The sequence below is a fragment of the Canis aureus genome, chromosome 11, assembly GCF_053574225.1.
Source record: "Canis aureus isolate CA01 chromosome 11, VMU_Caureus_v.1.0, whole genome shotgun sequence".
NCBI classification, from domain to species: Eukaryota; Metazoa; Chordata; class Mammalia; order Carnivora; family Canidae; genus Canis; species Canis aureus.
The window spans coordinates 1,225,242-1,242,362 of NC_135621.1; the positions used below are offsets into that span (position 1 = coordinate 1,225,242).

Here is a 17,121-nt window from a genome sequence, read left to right on the forward strand (position 1 = left end):
TCATTCATGATTTTATTAATTTGAATATTCTCTCTCTTCTTTTTTTTTTTTAATTTTTTTTTTATTTATTCATGATAGGCACACAGTGAGAGAGAGAGAGGCAGAGACACAGGCAGAGGGAGAAGCAGGCTCCATGCACCGGGAGCCTGATGTGGGACTCGATCCCGGGTCTCCAGGATCGTGCCCTGGGCCAAAGGCAGGCGCCAAACCGCTGCACCACCCAGGGATCCCTTCTCTCTCTTCTTTTTAATAAGGTTGGCTAATGGTCTATCTATCTTATTAATTCATTCAACGAACCAACTCCTCCTTCCGTTGATCTTTTCCACAGTTCTTCTGGTCTCAATTTCCTTGAGTTCTGCTCGAATGTTAATTAACTCTATTCTTCTGTTGGGTGTAGGATCTATCTGCTTTTTTTTGCTCTAGCCTCTTTATGTGTAAGGTTAGCTTTTGTATTTGAGTAGTTTCGCCTTTTGGAATAGATGCTTATATTGTGATGTATTTCCCCCTTAGGACTGCTTTTGCTGCAAGCCAAATATTTTAATGGTTGTATGTTCATTCTCATTAGTTTCCATGAATCTTTTTAATCCTTCCTTAATTTCCTGGTTGACCCTTTCATCTTTTAGCAGGATGATCCTTCACCTCCACGTGTTTGAGCTCCTTCCAAACTTATTATTATGATTTAGTTCTAATTCCAAGACATTATGGTCTGAGAATATGCAGGGGACGATCCCAATCATTTGGTATCGGTTCAGACCCTATTTGTGACCCAGTATGTGGTCTATTCTGGAGAAAGCTCCATGTGCACTTGAGAAGAATGTGCATTCAGTTGAGTTTGGATGTAAAGTTCTGTAGATTTCTGTGAAATCCATCTGGTCCAGTGTATCATTTAAAGCTCTTGTTTCTTTGGAGATGTGCTTAGAAGACCTATCGAGGGTAGAAAGAGCTAGATTGAAGTCACCAAGTATAAGACAATTATTATCTAAGTATTTCTTCACTTTGGTTATTAATTGGTTTAAGTATTTGGCAGCTCCCATATTCGGGGCATATATTGAGGATTGTTAAGTCCTCTTGTTGGATAGATCCCTTAAGTATCATTTAGTGTTCCTCTTCATCTCTCACTACAGTCCTCGAGGTAAATTTAATTTATCTGATATACGGATGGCTACCCCTGCTTTCTTTTGAGGACCATTCGAATGGTAAATGGTTCTCCAACCTTTTATTTTCAGGCTGTAAGTGTCCTTCTGTCTAAAATGAGTCTCTTGTAGACAGCAAATAGATGGGTCCTGCTTTTTTATCCAGTCTGAAACCCTGCGCCTTTTGATGGAGTCATTAAGCCCGTTCACATTCAGAGTTACTATTGAGAGATATGAGTTTAGTGTCATCATGATATCTATTCAGTCTTTGTTTTTGTGGACTGTTCCACTGAACTTCTTCTTAAAGGGGAATTTTAAGAGGCCCCCTTAAAATTTCTTGCAGAGCTGGTTTGGAGGTCACATATTCTTTAGTTGCTGCCTGTCTTGGAAGCTCTTTATCTCTCCTTCCATTTTGAATGAGAGCCTTGCTGGATAAAGTATTCTTGGTTGCATGTTCTTCTCATTTAGGACCCTGAATATATCCTGCCAGCCCTTTCTGGCCTGCCAGGTCTCTGTGGAGAGGTCTGCTGTTACCCTAATACTCCTCCCCATAAAAGTCAGGGATTTCTTGTCTCTTGCTGCTTTAAGGATCTTCTCCTTATCTTTGGAATTTGCAAGCTTCACAATTAAATGTCGAGGTGTTGAACGGTTTTTATTGATTTTAGGGGGGGATCTCTCTATTTCCTGGATCTGAATGCCTGTTTCCCTTCCCAGATTAGGAAAGTTTTCAGCTAGAATTTGTTCAAATACATATTCTGGCCCTCTGTCCCTTTCGGCGCCCTCGGGAACCCCAATTAAACGTAGGTTTTTCTTCCTCAGGCTGTCGTTTATTTCCCTTAATCTATCTTCATGGTCTTTTAATTGTTTGTCTCTTTTTTCCTCAGTTTCCCTCTTTGCTATCAACTTGTCTTCTAGGTCACTCACTCGTTCTTCCACCTCGTTAACCCTCGTCGTTAGGACTTCTAGTTTGGATTGCATCTCATTCAATTGGTTTTTAATTTCTGCCTGATTAGCTCTAAATTCTGCAGTCATGAAGTCTCTTGAGTCCTTTATACTTTTTTCTAGAGCCACCAGTAGGTGTATAATAGTGCTTCTGAATTGGCTTTCTGACATTGAATTGTAATCCAGATTTTGTAACTCTGTGGGAGAGAGGACTGTTTCTGATTCTTTCTTTTGAGGTGAGGTTTTCCTTCTAGTCATTTTGCTTAGTGCAGAGTGGCCAAAAGCAAGTTGTATTGGGAAAAAGAGAAAAAGAGAGGAGAGAAAGAAGGAAAGAAAAGAGAAAGAGAAAAAAAAAGGGAAGAAAAAGAAAAAAAACGAAAAAAAAAAGAAGAAAAAGAGAAAGAAAAAGAAAGGAGAAAAAAAGGGGGTGGGGGAAGGAACAAATCAAAAAGCAAAACAAAACAAAAACAAAAACAAACAAACAAAAAAAGAACCACCGGGGAGTATCTTCTGATTCTGTGTTCTTTAAGTCCCTTGGCTTCTCCTGGAAGTTGTCAGTCTAGCTGGTGTTCTGGGGGAGGGGCCTGTTGTGCTGATTTTCAGGTGTTAGCAGTTGGGGGAGCTGCTGTGCCCCTGCCTGGTGCAGGGCTCAGTGGGGGTTGTTTACCCCGTGAGGCCGCAGGAGGAACAGCCCCAGTGGCGGGGCAGCTCTGGAAACCTGGATTCAGCTCCGGCAGGAACTCCGTCTGCAGGGCCTGGAGGCTCCGGGGCGGGGCCGCTGATCTGCTCAGCTGGGGCAGGAGCGTCCTTGCTGTCCTGGGCCCTCCCGGCCTCTGCCTGTCCCGGGGGAGGCGGGATCCTGGGCTGTGTCCCGGCGCCCTGTGCTCCGGAGCCTGCGCTGTTGGATTCGCGCTCCCGGGCCGCGCAGCCCCCTCCGTGGAGCCGCCGCCCGAGCCCCTCCGAGCTGCTCCTGGAACCGCGCAGCCCCCTCTGCACGGAGCCTCTTCCTCTGCCCGAGCCCCTCCGAGCTGCTCCCGGGGCCGCGCAGCCCCCTCCGCGGAGCCGCCGCCCAAGCCCCTTCAGCTGCTCCGGGTCCCGCCGGGTCCCGCCGTGCGCGCTGCAGCCCTTAGGGAGCTCGGCGCACTCTCCTGGGAGCGCAGTTGCTGTTACTGTCCCCGGGAGCCCGAGGGCATCCTCGCCCTTCTGGGTCCTGCTCCACCTCCCCGCGAGCCCCTTTCTGCCCGGGAAGGTCGGTGCAGCTCCTGCTCCTCCGGGACGGGGCTCTCCTGTCCTGGGGACACTCGCCCCGGCCTCAGCCCGGCTCCTCGCGGGGCCCCTCCCCCTTGGAGGCCTTTGTTTCTTTACTTCTTTTTCCCCGTCTTCCTACCTTGATAGAAGCGCGAACTCTTCTCACTGTTGCATTCCAGCTGGTCTCTCTTTAAATCTCAGGCCGAATTCATAGATTTTCAGGATAATTTGAAGGTTTTCTAGGTAGTTTGGTGGAGACAGGTGATTTGGAGACCCTACTCTTCCGCCATCTTGCTCCTCCCCCCCTGGTCTGTCTTTAAATCTCAGGCAGAATTCGAAGATTTTCAGAATGATTTGAAGGTTATCTAGGTAATTTGGAGGGGACAGGTGACTTGGGGACCCTACTCTTCCGCCATCTTGCCCCTGCTCCTGTATGTTGCCTTTTAGCTTTAGTTCTTTCCTTCACTTTGCAGAAACTTTTCAATTTGATGAAGTCACAATAGGATATTTGCTTTTGTTTCCCTCACCTCAGAGGCATATCTAGAAAGAAGATCCAATGGCCAATGTCAAAGTCATTGCTGCCTATCTTTTCTTCTTTATATGTTTTTTGGTCTCACATTTAGGTCTTTCATCCATTTTGAATTTATTTTTTATATATATGGTGTAAGAAAGTGGTCCAGTTTCATTCTTCTGCATGTGGCTGCCTGGTTTTCCCAACACCATTTGTTCTTATCCTGCAGTCAGGGTTAGGGTTTGTTGAAGAGACTTTCTGCCATTGGATATTCCTTCCTGCCTTGTTGTCCATTATGTGTCATAGATACATGTTTGTATCTTGTTTTGACTTTCCATTCTGTTCTATTGATCTAAGCATCTCCTATTGGTAGAACCCTGATTGCTGATTCAATTTCTTTGCTGGTCAACTGTCTGTTCAAATTTCTTATTTCTTCATTTTTAATTTTTGCTATGTTATATATTTCCAGGAATTGATCTATTTCTTCCAGGTTCTAGGTTGCTGGCATATAATTTTTCATCATATTCTCTTATAATCTTTTGTATTTCTCTAGTGTTGGTTTTTATTTCTCTTTTCTCATTTCTGATTTTATTTGGGTCCTTTCTCATCTTTTTATCTTTTTTCTTTTTTAAAGATTTTATTTATGTATTCATGCGAGACACAGAGATGCAGAGGTATAGGCACAGGGAACATGAGGCTCCATGCGGGGAGCCTGATGTGGGACTTGATTCCCCAGGACCCCAGGATCATGACCTGAGCCAAAGCACATGCTCAACAACTGAGGCACCCAGGGGCCTTGCTGATTCAATTCCTTTGCTAGTTATGGGTATGTTCACATTTTCTATTTCTCCTATTTCAGTTTTGCTTGTTTGCACATTTCTAGGGATTTGTCCATTTCTTCCAGGTCTCCCAGTTTGTTAACATATATTCTTTCATAGTATTCCCTTATGTTTGTCTTATTTTTCTGGTGTTGATTGTGATCACTCTTCTCTCATTTGTGATTTTATTTATTTAGGTCTTTTCTCATTCATAAGCCTGGATAGGGCTTGATCCATTTTATTAATTATTTTGAAGAACCGGTTCTTAGTTTCGTTATTCCATTCTACTGTTTTTTTATTTCTGTATTGTTTATTTCTGCTCTCATCTTAATTTTTTCCCTTCTTCTGTAGGCTTTAGGCTTTGTTTGCTATGCCTTTTCCAGCTCCTTTAGGTGTAGGATTAGGTTGTGTATTAGAGACTTCTTGTTTCCTTTTTTTTAAACATTTTATTTAATTTTTATTTATTTATGATAGTCTCAGAGAGAGAGAGAGGCAGAGACATAGGCAGAGGGAGAAGGAGGCTACATGCACCAAGAGCCCGATGTGGGATTCGTTCCCGGGTCTCCAGGATCGCGCCCTGGGCCAAAGGCAGGCGCCAAACCGCTGCGCCATCCAGGGATCCCAGACTTCTTGTTTCCTGAGGTAAGCCTGTATTGCTATGTACTTCCCTCTTTGGACTGCCTTTGCTACATCCCAGAGGTTTGGAGAAACATGTTTTCATTTTCATTTGTTTTAAATTTCCTCTTTAATTTACAGGTTGCTCCATTCATTCTCTAGTAGGATGTTCATAATCTCCACGTATTTTTGGTCTGTCCAAATTTTTTCTTACTGCCGACTTCAAGTTTCATAGCATCGTGGTCAAAAATATACAGGGTGGGGATCCCTGGGTGGAGCAGCGGTTTGGCGCCTGCCTTTGGCCCAGGGCGCGATCCTGGAGACCCAGGATCGTATCCCACGTCAGGCTCCCGGTGCATGGAGCCTGCTTCTCCCTCTGCCTATGTCTCTGCCTCTCTCTCTCCCTGTGTGACTATCATAAATAAATAAAAATTAAAAAAAAATATACAGGGTGTGATATCAAACTTCTTGAACCTGTTGTACCTGTTGAGGGCTGATTTGTGGCCTATGATATGATCTGTTCTGGAGAATGTCCCATGTGCACTTGAAAGGAATGTGTATTCTGGGATCACTGGGTGGCGCAGCGGTTTGGCGCCTGCCTTTGGCCCAGGGCGCAATCCTGGAGACCCGGGATCAAATCCCACATCGGGCTCCCTGCTTGGAGCCTGCTTCTCCCTCTGCCTATGTCTCTGCCTCTCTCTCTCTGTGTGTGACTATCATGAATAAATAAATAAAATCTTAAAAAGAAAAAGAAAGTAATGTGTATTCAGCTTTAGGAAGAAATGTTCAGACTATCTGTTGGGTCCCTGTGGTCCAGTGTGTCAAGGCTATTGTTCCCCTGTTGATTTCCTGCATAGACAATCGGTCCATTGCCATAAGTGGGTGGGTGTTAAAATCCCGTCATTGTATTATTATCAGTGAGTTCCTGTACATTTGTTGGTAATTGTTTTCCATATTTAGGTACTCCCATGTTGGCAGCATAAATATTTAGTTGTTTGATCCTGATAGAGAGTCTTTTTAACTATGAAATAATGCCCTTCTTCATCACTTCTTATAGTATTTGTTCTTTCTTTTTTGAGATTGAATATTTAATTTATTTATTCATGAGAGATACACAGAGAAGCAGAGGCAGAAACATAGGCAGAGGGAGAGAAAGGCTCCCCAAAGGGATGCCGATGTGGGACTCGATCCTGGGATCCCAGGAACACACCCTGAGCCAAAGGCAGATGCTCAACCACTGAGCCACCAGGTGTCCCCCAGGGTTTGGTTTCAAATCTAGTTTTTCTAACATAAGCATTGGTCCTCCAACTTTCTTTTCATAACCATTAGCGTGATAGATGATTTTCCATCCCTGACTTTCAATCTGCTGGTGTCTATAGGTCTAAGGTGAGCATCTAGTAGGCAGCATACCTATGGACCTTGTTTTTTTAATGACGAGTTTATTTTTGAGAGCATGAGAGAGAGAGAGAGAGAGAGAGAGAGGCAGAAAATTAGGCCCAGAGAGAAGCAGGCTTCCCACCAGGAGCCCAATATGGGACTCGATCCCAGACTCTAGGATCACATCCTGATTCAAAGGCAGAGGCTCAAACCCTGAGCCACCCAGGCATCCCGGATCTTGTTTTTTAAGGCACTCTGATACCCTATATCTTTTGATTGGAGCATTTAGTATCAGCATTCAGAGTGCCTATTCAAAATATGAACTTTGTGCCTTTGTGTTACCAGTAGAGTTGGTGTTTCTGGTGACGTTCTCTGGTCCTTTCTAGTCTTTGTTGATTTTGGTCTCTTTTTTCCCCCACTAGAATGGTCCCTCTGAAAATTCCTTACTGGACTGGTTTAGTGGTCATGAACTCCTTTATACTTTGCCTGTCTGGGAAAATCTTTCTCTCTCTTTCTATCCTGAATGACACCCTTGCTGAAGCAAGAATTCATACAAATTGGACTCCAATAAAAAGAAATATGAAAACATAAAATAAATTTTTGCTATTATGATTGTGGAAAATGGCATTTAGTAGGAAAAGCAGAAGCTGAAAGAGAAGAGGAATGATTTCAACATCCGTGGGCTTCACAGGGTCCTGGTGTCCTTTCCTAGGAGGGCCCCCCCCCCTCTGTAGGATGCTTCATGCACCTCTGCACTCCTTTTTGGAACACAGCAGGCACATCTCCGTGCCTCCAGCACCTCTGGAGTCATGGTTTATAGCATCTTCCAGGTATCCTATTGGGGACCACGGCGTCGTGTATGTAACCATCCAGCTGCTGTTTGACAACATTGGGGGGATTCTGACTTTTGTTGGTTGTGAGGTGTGTGTGTGTCTATCACATGAAGCTGTCACATGCAGCTATCAGATCTTCCGGCTGGGTCACCCAAATGCCGAAATGGTTGGTACAACATCATTTCTGGCGCTGATGCTGGGTGGCTAGCTGGGCTCTCCTGGCTGACCCAGGGCTCGCTCCTGAGGTGAATTTCAGCTGGAGGGTCAGCTGAGGTGGAAGGTCTGGCTCGGCCACAATCCAAGTCCGGCAGTGGGTCTCCCCAAGCGCCGCCTGCTTCTCTTCTCCCCGATGCCTCTCCAGCAGGGAGCCGGACCTCGGGGCCACCCTAGGTGGATCTCCAGAGGTGCCGGGTGCCCATTACAGGGAGCCATGGGGCAGCCTGTGTGTGGGAGTAGGGGTGGTGATGGGGCTGGTGTTCCTCGGTCCTCTGCTGCCTGGCCTTCGGGCCAAGCCCCATGCTCACCCAGCCCCTACTCACTAGGGCGAGGAGGGTGCCTTCTACACACTGGTGTGAGAGATCCAGCACCACAAGGTATGCACAGTGAGTCCACCTGGTGAGGGTGGCCCAGGTGCATGATCTGCAAGTGTGGGGCCCAGGAAATTTATCAAAAATCGCCTACCCCTGGACAAGCAGAGCAGGACTGATTCCATTTTGTGCTACAACCGCCACCTCCCCTATGACCCCCACATAACCTGCTTATGTCTTAAGGCATTGCCCCAACCCAGTCAAGCCGCTGGGCACACCGTAATCGTAAATTGGCTCATAACAATGTAACCCTGCTTTGTGCCCACCAAAACTGCACGCCGATTCTGACCAAAGAAATAGGCCAGGTCAAGTGGATCCTATAGGGTAAGGTGTAATTCAATCGGCCACCTGCATGTGGACCGACACGACTGTGCAACTTTCTGTGTATCCCATGGGCCAATGGCCCCTATAAAGCTGCTATGCCTCTTAGTCTCAGGGTCCAAATCCCTGCTCCGCTGTGTCGGGTGCACTAGGACACAAGCTCCAGATTGTAAGGAACCCTTGGGAGTTTGCATCGGTGTTGGCTCCTCAGTGGATTCTCGGATTCACAATCTTGGGCACAACTCAAAGGCGTACTGTCCTTAACATCCCTTCTAGGACCATGCTGACCGCCCGGCAGGCCCTCTCTGCCCCAGCCACACAGGCACAGGGATGCGGGGAGGGGAGGAAGTGCCCCGTACCCGGCCAGCCACGGCCTCCTGGAAAGAGGGAGCACAGATCTCTGGGTCGCTTTGCATAGACCCTGGTGACCTGAGGCTTCCTGGTGTCACTCTGTCCCAGGCCCTCCTGGCCCGCGGGGCACAGCCTGAGTCCCAGTAAAGTCCGTTGGGTCCTGACCCCGGCATCTGGCCACCCGTGGAAGGCACGTGGGGACGTCAGCCGTGTGTTCCTGGCGGCGCCCCTGCAGGGGCTTGTGGGGCCTAGGTGGTACCCCCTCCTCCTCTCTGGGGGTCTCTCCATGCCCCGTGAACAGTGTTCTGGGAGACACAGAAGTGGGCTGGCTGTGCATTTTCACACCACAACACTTTATTGACTTTCTACAGTAAACGGGCTCAGAGCCGAGGGTGCACGCCTTCCCCTGGGGATGGAGACCTTTCTGTCCCTTAGGGAAGGGCAAGAATGACATGGGTTGGGGACGGATGCTGGAGTCCCCCACCTGGAAGCATGTGTGGACTCGGTGGGGGCGTGTGTCCTGAGGTTTCAGTCTGAGAGACGGTTCTGAGGACAGCAGAGCTGACCTGACCTGGACCTGCAGCTCATGGGCTTCTGTGCTGAGTCTCCGCAGGGCAGCTGGACCCCGGCCTCAGGCTCCCTGGGGCCCCAGCACCTGTAGGAGCCAGCCTCCTGGTGTGGGTGCAGGTGGGGCCCACCATCCAGCTGTGAGAGGGCTGGCTCAGCCTGGGGCCAGAATCCAGGGCTATCCAGGGCTGTGTGTGCTGGATCCCATTAGTCTTTGTGTTGGGCCTGTGTTGCGGGCTCAAATCACCCCAGCCCTCACAGAGCCCAGGGCCAGGCCAGCCCAGATCCCCATGGGTTAGGGGCTGGTGTCCTGTGCAGTGTTTGCTGCCCTAAATGAGGGACAGTGGGTGGAGGCAGGGCACAGTGGGTCCTCTGCATCACTCAACTGCACCCACCCTGTCGGGGGCTTCCTGTCTTCCCTCCTCCCTGCAACCCCTGAGTACTATGGGACACCCGGGCTTCTGATGGGATTAGGGTATCCAGAGAACCCCGGGGAGGCTGAGCATGTCCCACAGGGGGCACCTGCATTGGGTCATTGCTGGGGGCCAATGGTGTGGTGGTGGATGGTGTGGGGGCAGGGGTATGATGGTGGTGGAGTGTGGGGGATTGTGTAGGGGTGATGGTGTTGGGGTATAGTGTGAGTGCGGATTGTGTGGGGCTGTGTGGGTGTGAGGGGGATGTGTAGGTGGGATACCATTGGGGATGATGATGTAGGAGGATGGTGTGAGAGTGGGAAATGTGGGGGATGTCGTGGGGGGCCTGCGGACACAGGAAATCTCCTTCCTCTATGATGCTAAGGAGACATCTACAGTTAAAGGCGACTAGTCTGGGGTTTGCAGTGACACCTGCCCCTGGGGCTCCGTGTGGTCATTGCAGGGCCCAGCTGGACCGGGGGCATTTTCTGGGGGTCATTTTACTATATATGCTTTCAAATTGCAAATTGTCTCAAATTAAATGCATAAAATTTAGAATAATATAAAGCACCGAGAGTGGGTGTCACTCTGACCCGTCCGACCCTCATGGGATCGATGTGGTCCTGCTCCAGCCGCGGCTATGCAGCCTGACCCCAGGTCCAGTTCCTGCCCCCACATCCCCCACCCCATCCCCTGCTTCTCAGGGAACCGTCCCTCTCCTCTTTGGTCTTCAGCTCCCATGGCTACCCCTGGAGGCCCCATCCTAGTGGCCTCCTCATCCCCGAGGCACCGGGAGTGTGGGCACGGGTGTCAGCCCCAGCATCCTACCATGGAGCAGTGTGGTGTTGGCTGCTATTGCTCCCCCGGCCTCAGTAGCCCCGTTTTCCCTACCCAGAAGGCCCCGGGCCTCCCTTGGTGTCCCGAAGACCCCTGGCCCAGCAGCCTCACCCGACCCCCTAACCATCCCAAAATATGGTGTGGCTGCCGAACATCCTGGTGACATCCAAGTCTACCTCCAAGATGTCCCTGGAGGAGACCAGGGCCTCCTCCTTCATTTCCTGTGGGAAACCCGGGGAGGAGGAGCAGGCGTCAGGAACACAGACCCCAACCTGTCACGAGCTGCTGTGCTGGGCAGGGAGCCCTGGGGCCACCATGGGAGTGTGTCCTGCCGAAACCTCTTTCTTTCCTCTGGGAGGCCAGGCATGATGAAAGGGTCCACCCTGCCCGTGACACCTGTGTGAGGGCCTGTGCCCAGCTGTTGTGGGCGGGGAGGTGACTGAGTGTCAGCCTGGATGGGAGGGGATAGTGGTTCAGCCCCAGGTGGGAGGGGACATGGGGTGTTGTGCCCAAGATTGTGAATCCGAGAAACCACTACGGAGCTGACACTGATGCAAACACACAAGGGTTAATTTCCAAACTCGAGCTTGCGTCCAAGTACACCCGACACAGCAGAGCAGGGACTTGGACCCCAAGGTGGTGTTTTGCTTTTAAGGGCTTGTCTTGGGGACCTCCAAAAGGGCTGGAGCAATTCCTCAAGTTGTGTTTACATTTTGATATGGGGCCTTCAAGGGCATTGAGCTCTGTTCTCATTCTAATAGGCGCTTCCAGCCCTTGGCGTGGGCTCAGTTCTTATTCTATTGTGGGGCTTTCCAGGGCATTAAGCTGTAAACTTTTGTTTTTTTCCTGTAACTGAAGTAATGTAAATTTCATCTCTTCTTCACGGGGGCCTGGGATGGCTGGACGTGTTCGAACGCTGAACTTAAAGTGGAAAGGCCTTCATTTTCTTGGCCTCCTTGCATCCCTTCCCATCCTATCTAGCTCCTTCCCCCTTCCCCGGAGCTCCTAAGAGAGCAATTGCAAATGACCTCAGCCTGGCAGCCTGTGTGGGGGACAGGCCCAGGGATTTGGGATCAGGAAGACCTGGGGCGTGGGCGTCCCAGCTGTGCAGCGGGATTCGATGCTGCAGAATCTTATTCTCTAAGGCTATCTTGACAACTGACTTCGTACATAAAAAAGTTGTCCTTTCTCTTTATAAGATGAAGAGCGATTCAAAGTGTTTTTTCTCTGCCCTTCTGATTGCTCAGATTCCAATCTGAGACGTATTTCCTGTTAATAAGGATAATTTACTACTATCCATAGTACTATGGTTAAAATATTCTGACACAAGTAATTCAGAGGGATGAGGGTTTCTCATCTTTTTCTTCACAGCTCAGTCACTCCTCAGGAATTGCATCTTTATGGATTTGGAAAGAACTGAGATATATTATTACCAGTGGTCCTATTATTATGTGAAGGATTCTTCCCTGAGATTCTTCCCCTGTTTCAACTGACACTGAAACACTTTGAACTCTTTGGAAGACAAATGTCAAGGAAATAAATGTTATGCATTGCTAATTTTAAATGCCCTTGCAATTTGGTGTCTATTATAATAGAAGTATTTTTTATCTGATTTTTGCTATTTATTATCCATTCCTGCTTTTCAGGTTGAGGAGACATTATACGTGTTCATAAGTGTTTTTCTTTCCTTCTGATATAAAATTATTACTTTGTTCCCATCGAAGGAAGTCTTTAAGAATAAGGAAAAAGTTAATTTAACTATTCTTAAAATGTCTTCACACTTGGAGCCTGATTCATTTAAGTCAATTTTCAAAATAAATCTTATTTATTAGGAAAAAAAAGAAAGATTTATAGGGAAATTGAGAAGATAGTACAGAGCATTCGCATGCACTTGCACTCAATTTCTCCAATTATTGATATCTTATATCAGTATGGTACAAATATTAGCTAATGAATCAATATTAAAATAGTTGCATTAACCAAGGACCATACTTTATTCAGATTTCCTTAGTTTTTGCTAAGTTACCATCCCTCATATCACATTCCATTTGTCCTCCTGTTTTCTTAGGCTCCTCTGGATTGTGACAGTCTTTCAGCCTTTCCTTGTTGTTGCACTAGAATACTTTGAGAAGTAGAGTATTTTGAAAATTTCCCTCAGTTGAGACATGTCTTTCGTTTATCTCATGATTGAACTGTTTTTTGTGGATTATATACAAAGATATACTGCCATTTTCATTATATCATATAAAGGATAGATACTTTCAACATGATTTATCAGTCTTGGTATCGATCTGATCATCTTGCTGAGATAGTGTTTGTCATCTTTCTCCGTAGTTAAGTGATTCTCCTCCTCCTCCTCCTCCTCCTCCTCCTCCTCCTTCTTCTTCTTCTTATTATTATCATTATTATTTTAAGTTTTTCATAATATATTTTGTAGAAGGAAGTTACTATATGTATTCCACACGTAAGAGTGGGAAGCTATGCTCATCAACTTGAGGGTGGAATGTCTGCACAAATTGTTTGAAATTCTTCTACGTGGGAGATTTCTCTTCTTGTGGCTTTGTTTTTTTTAGTTTCTTTTTCAAAGATGTTTTTTATTTATTTGAGAGAGAGAGGAGAGAAAAACCATGAGTGAGAGGGGCAGAGGGAGAGGGAGAAGCAGGTTCCCTGCTGAACAGGGAGCTTACATTGGGACCTGGATCATGATCTGACTTAAGGCAGAAGCTTAACTGACTGAGCCACCAAGGTGCCACTATTTCTTTCTTTCCCTCTTTCTTTTTTTTTAAATAATATATTCACTTTTTATTGGTGTTCAATTTGACAACATACAGAATAACACTCAGTGCTCATCCCGTCAAGTGCCCCCCTCAGTGCCCGTCACCCATTCATACAGATCCCTGACCTCCTCCCCTTCCATCACCCCTAGTTAGCTTCCTAGAGTTAGGAGTCTTTATGTTCTGTCTGCCTTTCTGATATTTCCCACACATTTCTTCTCCCTTCCCCTATATTCCCTTTCACTATTATTTATATTCTCCAAGTGAATGAGAACATACAATGTTTGTCCTTCTCTGATTGACTTACTTCACTCAGCATAATAACTTCCAGTTACATCCACATTGAAGCAATGGTGGGTATTTGTGGTTTCTATTGGATGAGTAAGGCCCACCTTTTCTCTCTCTTCATCTTCTGAGTCTCCTATGATATGAATGTTATTGTTTTAATAAGTGGCTGAGTTCCCTAAATCTGCCTCTGTGGTCCATAACTTTCTTTGTTTTTAAGGCTTCCACTTGGGACTGCATCTCAGTTATACTGTTTTTAACATTCGCCTGACTAAAATTTAGTTCTTTTATTTCTACAGTAAGGGATTCTCTAGTTTTCTTCTGTGCTCTTTTTCCAGCCCAGCTGCTATCTTTATAATCATTGTTTTAAACTGTATTTATTTATTTATTTATTTATTTATTTATTTATTTATTTATTTTTTAATAATTTATTTATGATAGTCACATACACACACAGAGAGAGAGAGAGAGAGAGAGAGGGGCAGAGACATAGGCAGAGGGAGAAGCATGCTCCATGCACCGGGATCCCGACGTGGGACTCGATCTCGGGTCTCCAGGATCGCGCCCTGGGCCAAAGGCAGGCGCCAAACCGCTGCGCCACCCAGGGATCCCTAAACTGTATTTAGACATCATATATTTGTTTTGATGGACTTCATGGCTGTGAATACTACCTCATGTTATTTTATGGAGGTGAATTTCTCGATCTCATTATATTTTCCAGAAAAGAAAGTAGGAAGAAAAAGAAAAACCAAGAAAAACAATAACAACTGCCCTCCCCCCAAAAAATCACTAGATTATTTTGGCCTCCTTGTAAAAAGATTCTAAATCCCAAAATAACAAACACAATTAATGTTCCATGAAAGTAAAAATAAGAAATATATAAGGTACATACATAAAAAATAAAATAAGGCAATTAATAAAATAGAATAAAAAAAATAAATAAAAATAAAGCACAAAATACAAAGGAAGCTAGACCCTTCTTTCCAGGCAGCGCTGAAGCTCTGCAGCCTCTTGGGTCTGACAACTTGGTGGCAGAGAATGGTCTGTGTGGGGTCTGGGGATGGCCCATGGTGCTGATTGTCAGGTGCACATCTGCCTGGGAGATGCACCTGCGGGGTCAGGGTTGGGGTGGTCTTCAGCGCCTCTGGCCTCCAGCAGGTGGCGCAGTGGTGCTCCCTGAGATTGGCGCTGTTTGGCGTGATTTGGGAGGGGACACTGGGTCCTCTGGTTCTGGGGCTAAGCATCCCACCCCCCAGTCTGCAAGCCCTCCACAGAAGAGCCCCCAAGCGCATCTCTCAGAACCCTGCTTTCACTTTGCCCGCGTCCGAAATGCTTTTGGTTTTGTTTTTTTTTATCTCAGACTGTTGTGCCCAAGATTGCGAATCCGAAAAACCATGGAGAAGCCCACACCGAAGCAAACACACGAGGGTTTATTTACAAGCTCGAGCTTGTGTCCAAGTATACCTGACAATGCGGAGCAGGGGCTTCGACCCCGAGGTGAGTTTTTGCTTAGGTTTAAGGGCTTGTCTCGGGGACCTCCAGAAGGGCTAGAGCAATTCCTCAGTTCTGTGTACATTTTGATATGGGGCCTTCAAGGGCATTGAGCTCTGTTCTCATTCTAATAGGGGCTTCCTGCCCTTGGCCTGGGCTCAGTTTTGATTCTATTGTGGGGCTTTCTAGGACATTAAACTGTAAACAGAAAAGGTTCCACACCTGGAAGGGGGACGTCACACTGTCCCTATATGCTGAAGACGCGATACTGGAAACAGGAAACCTGGGAGCCTCCACCAAAACCTGTTAGAACTAAGGAGTGAGTTCAGTAAAGTCACGGACACAAACTGACCCTACAGAGCAGAGTAGCCTTGCTCTGTCCCGACAATGAGCACTCAGGAAGGAAAGGAAGGACGTGACTCCCTTCTCAGGAGCATCAAGGAGAATAAATAATGAGACTGAACCATAGGAGCACAAGACTTGTTCACTGAGCCATACATGGCTCTGTTCTGGGAGGCCGTCCTGGGTTCGAGGGGTGGGAGCCTCATCTTGTGAAAATGTCCACAGTTTCTGAAGCCACCCTCAGTTTCAAAGTCATTCCTATCAAAATCATGGTGGCATATCTTAGAAATAGCAAAAAAAAACATAACATCAATCTGCCCCCACAAATGACCCCGGACAGCAAATCAGTACTGGAGGAGCAAGAGAGAGTGGGACGCAGCACTTTCCTATTTCAAACGATGTCACAGACACAAAGAATAAAGCAGTGTGGTTCTCGGGCCCCCAGCTGGCTCCGTTGGTTAAGCATCTGACTCCTGACCTCAGGGGTCGTGAGTTCTAGCCCTGGGCTGGGCCATGGACGGTGCGTGGAGCCTACTTAGGCAAACCAGTCCCATGGGGGGTGGTTCGGGCATAAGCTGAAGGAGCAAAACAGAGAGTCCAGAAGGAAATGTGCTCTGATACAATGGATTTTTTTAACTTAATTTAATTTAAACCCAATTAATTAACGGATAGTGTATTATACTTTCAGAGGAAGAATCAGGGATTCACCAGTTGGAGATAACAGCAGTGCTCGTGACATCACGTGACCTCCTTCATGCAGGTCCTCTGTTAACCTCCCCGCCTCCAACGACCATCATTTTGTTTCCTATCATTAAGAGTCTGTATTTCGGGGATCCCTGCGTGGCGCTGCGGTTTGGCGCCTGCCTTTGGCCCAGGGCGCGATCCTGGAAACCCGGGATCGAATCCCACATCGGGCTCCTGGTGCATGGAGACTGCTTCTCCCTCTGCCTATGTCTCTGCCTCTCTCTTTCTCTCTGTGACTATCATAAATAAATAAAAATTAAAAAAAAGAGTCTGTATTTCCTGCAACTGTTTTCATCTTATTTGTTTTTCCTTCCCTTCACAGTTGTTATATGCTTTGCTTTTTAATTCCACCTATGAATGACACCACACGGTCATTCTCTTTCCTGACTGACTTATTTCATTTAACATGATCCCTCTAGTTCTATCCACGTCATTGCAAATGGCAATATTTCCTTCTCTTTGATAGCTGAGTTCCATTCCTCTATGACCATCATCTATCTCCCATCCTTTTTATCCATCATCTGCCACAGGGCACCGAGGCTCCTCCCACAGTGTGGCTACTGTGGACCCGGCTGCTGTATACATTGGGGTGCAGGTGTCCCAAGTCTCACTGCATCTGTATCTTCGGAGTGAAATCAGGCCGTTCACCTGCTGTTCACAGGATGTTACAAATAGAGTCGCCCTACAGAGCCTCCACACTGTTTCCAGGGTGGCTGCACCAGCCCGCAATCCCGCCCACAGTGGAAGAGGGTTGGGTGGGTTTTGCGGGACGTGGTAAAACCCTGGTCCACATTTCATTTCGCATCCTGTGGGCTCCAATTCCTTGTCCTTAAGTATTTCTGGGGAAGCCAGGTGTTGGGCTCCGTTTCAGTGAGACGTTTCCAAAGCTAACAGGCCACAGCAGGAGCCTGGAAGGAGGCAGGTGCAGCCCC

General features: G+C 47.0%; 1 long non-coding RNA gene across 3 annotated transcripts in view; it reads left to right on the forward strand.

The window, feature by feature from the left end:
- Positions 1-16,665, forward strand: part of LOC144322917 (uncharacterized) — a 35,264-nt gene extending 18,599 nt beyond the window's left edge. For 2 of the 3 annotated variants that reach the window (XR_013388503.1, XR_013388502.1), the window contains 3 exons: positions 5,127-5,294; positions 14,973-15,109; positions 16,134-16,665. This is a non-coding gene — a long non-coding RNA (uncharacterized LOC144322917). The remainder of the gene's footprint in view (positions 1-5,126; positions 5,295-14,972; positions 15,110-16,133) is intronic. The other variant, XR_013388504.1, reaches the window with a different exon arrangement.
- The last annotated feature ends 456 nt before the right edge of the window (positions 16,666-17,121 follow it).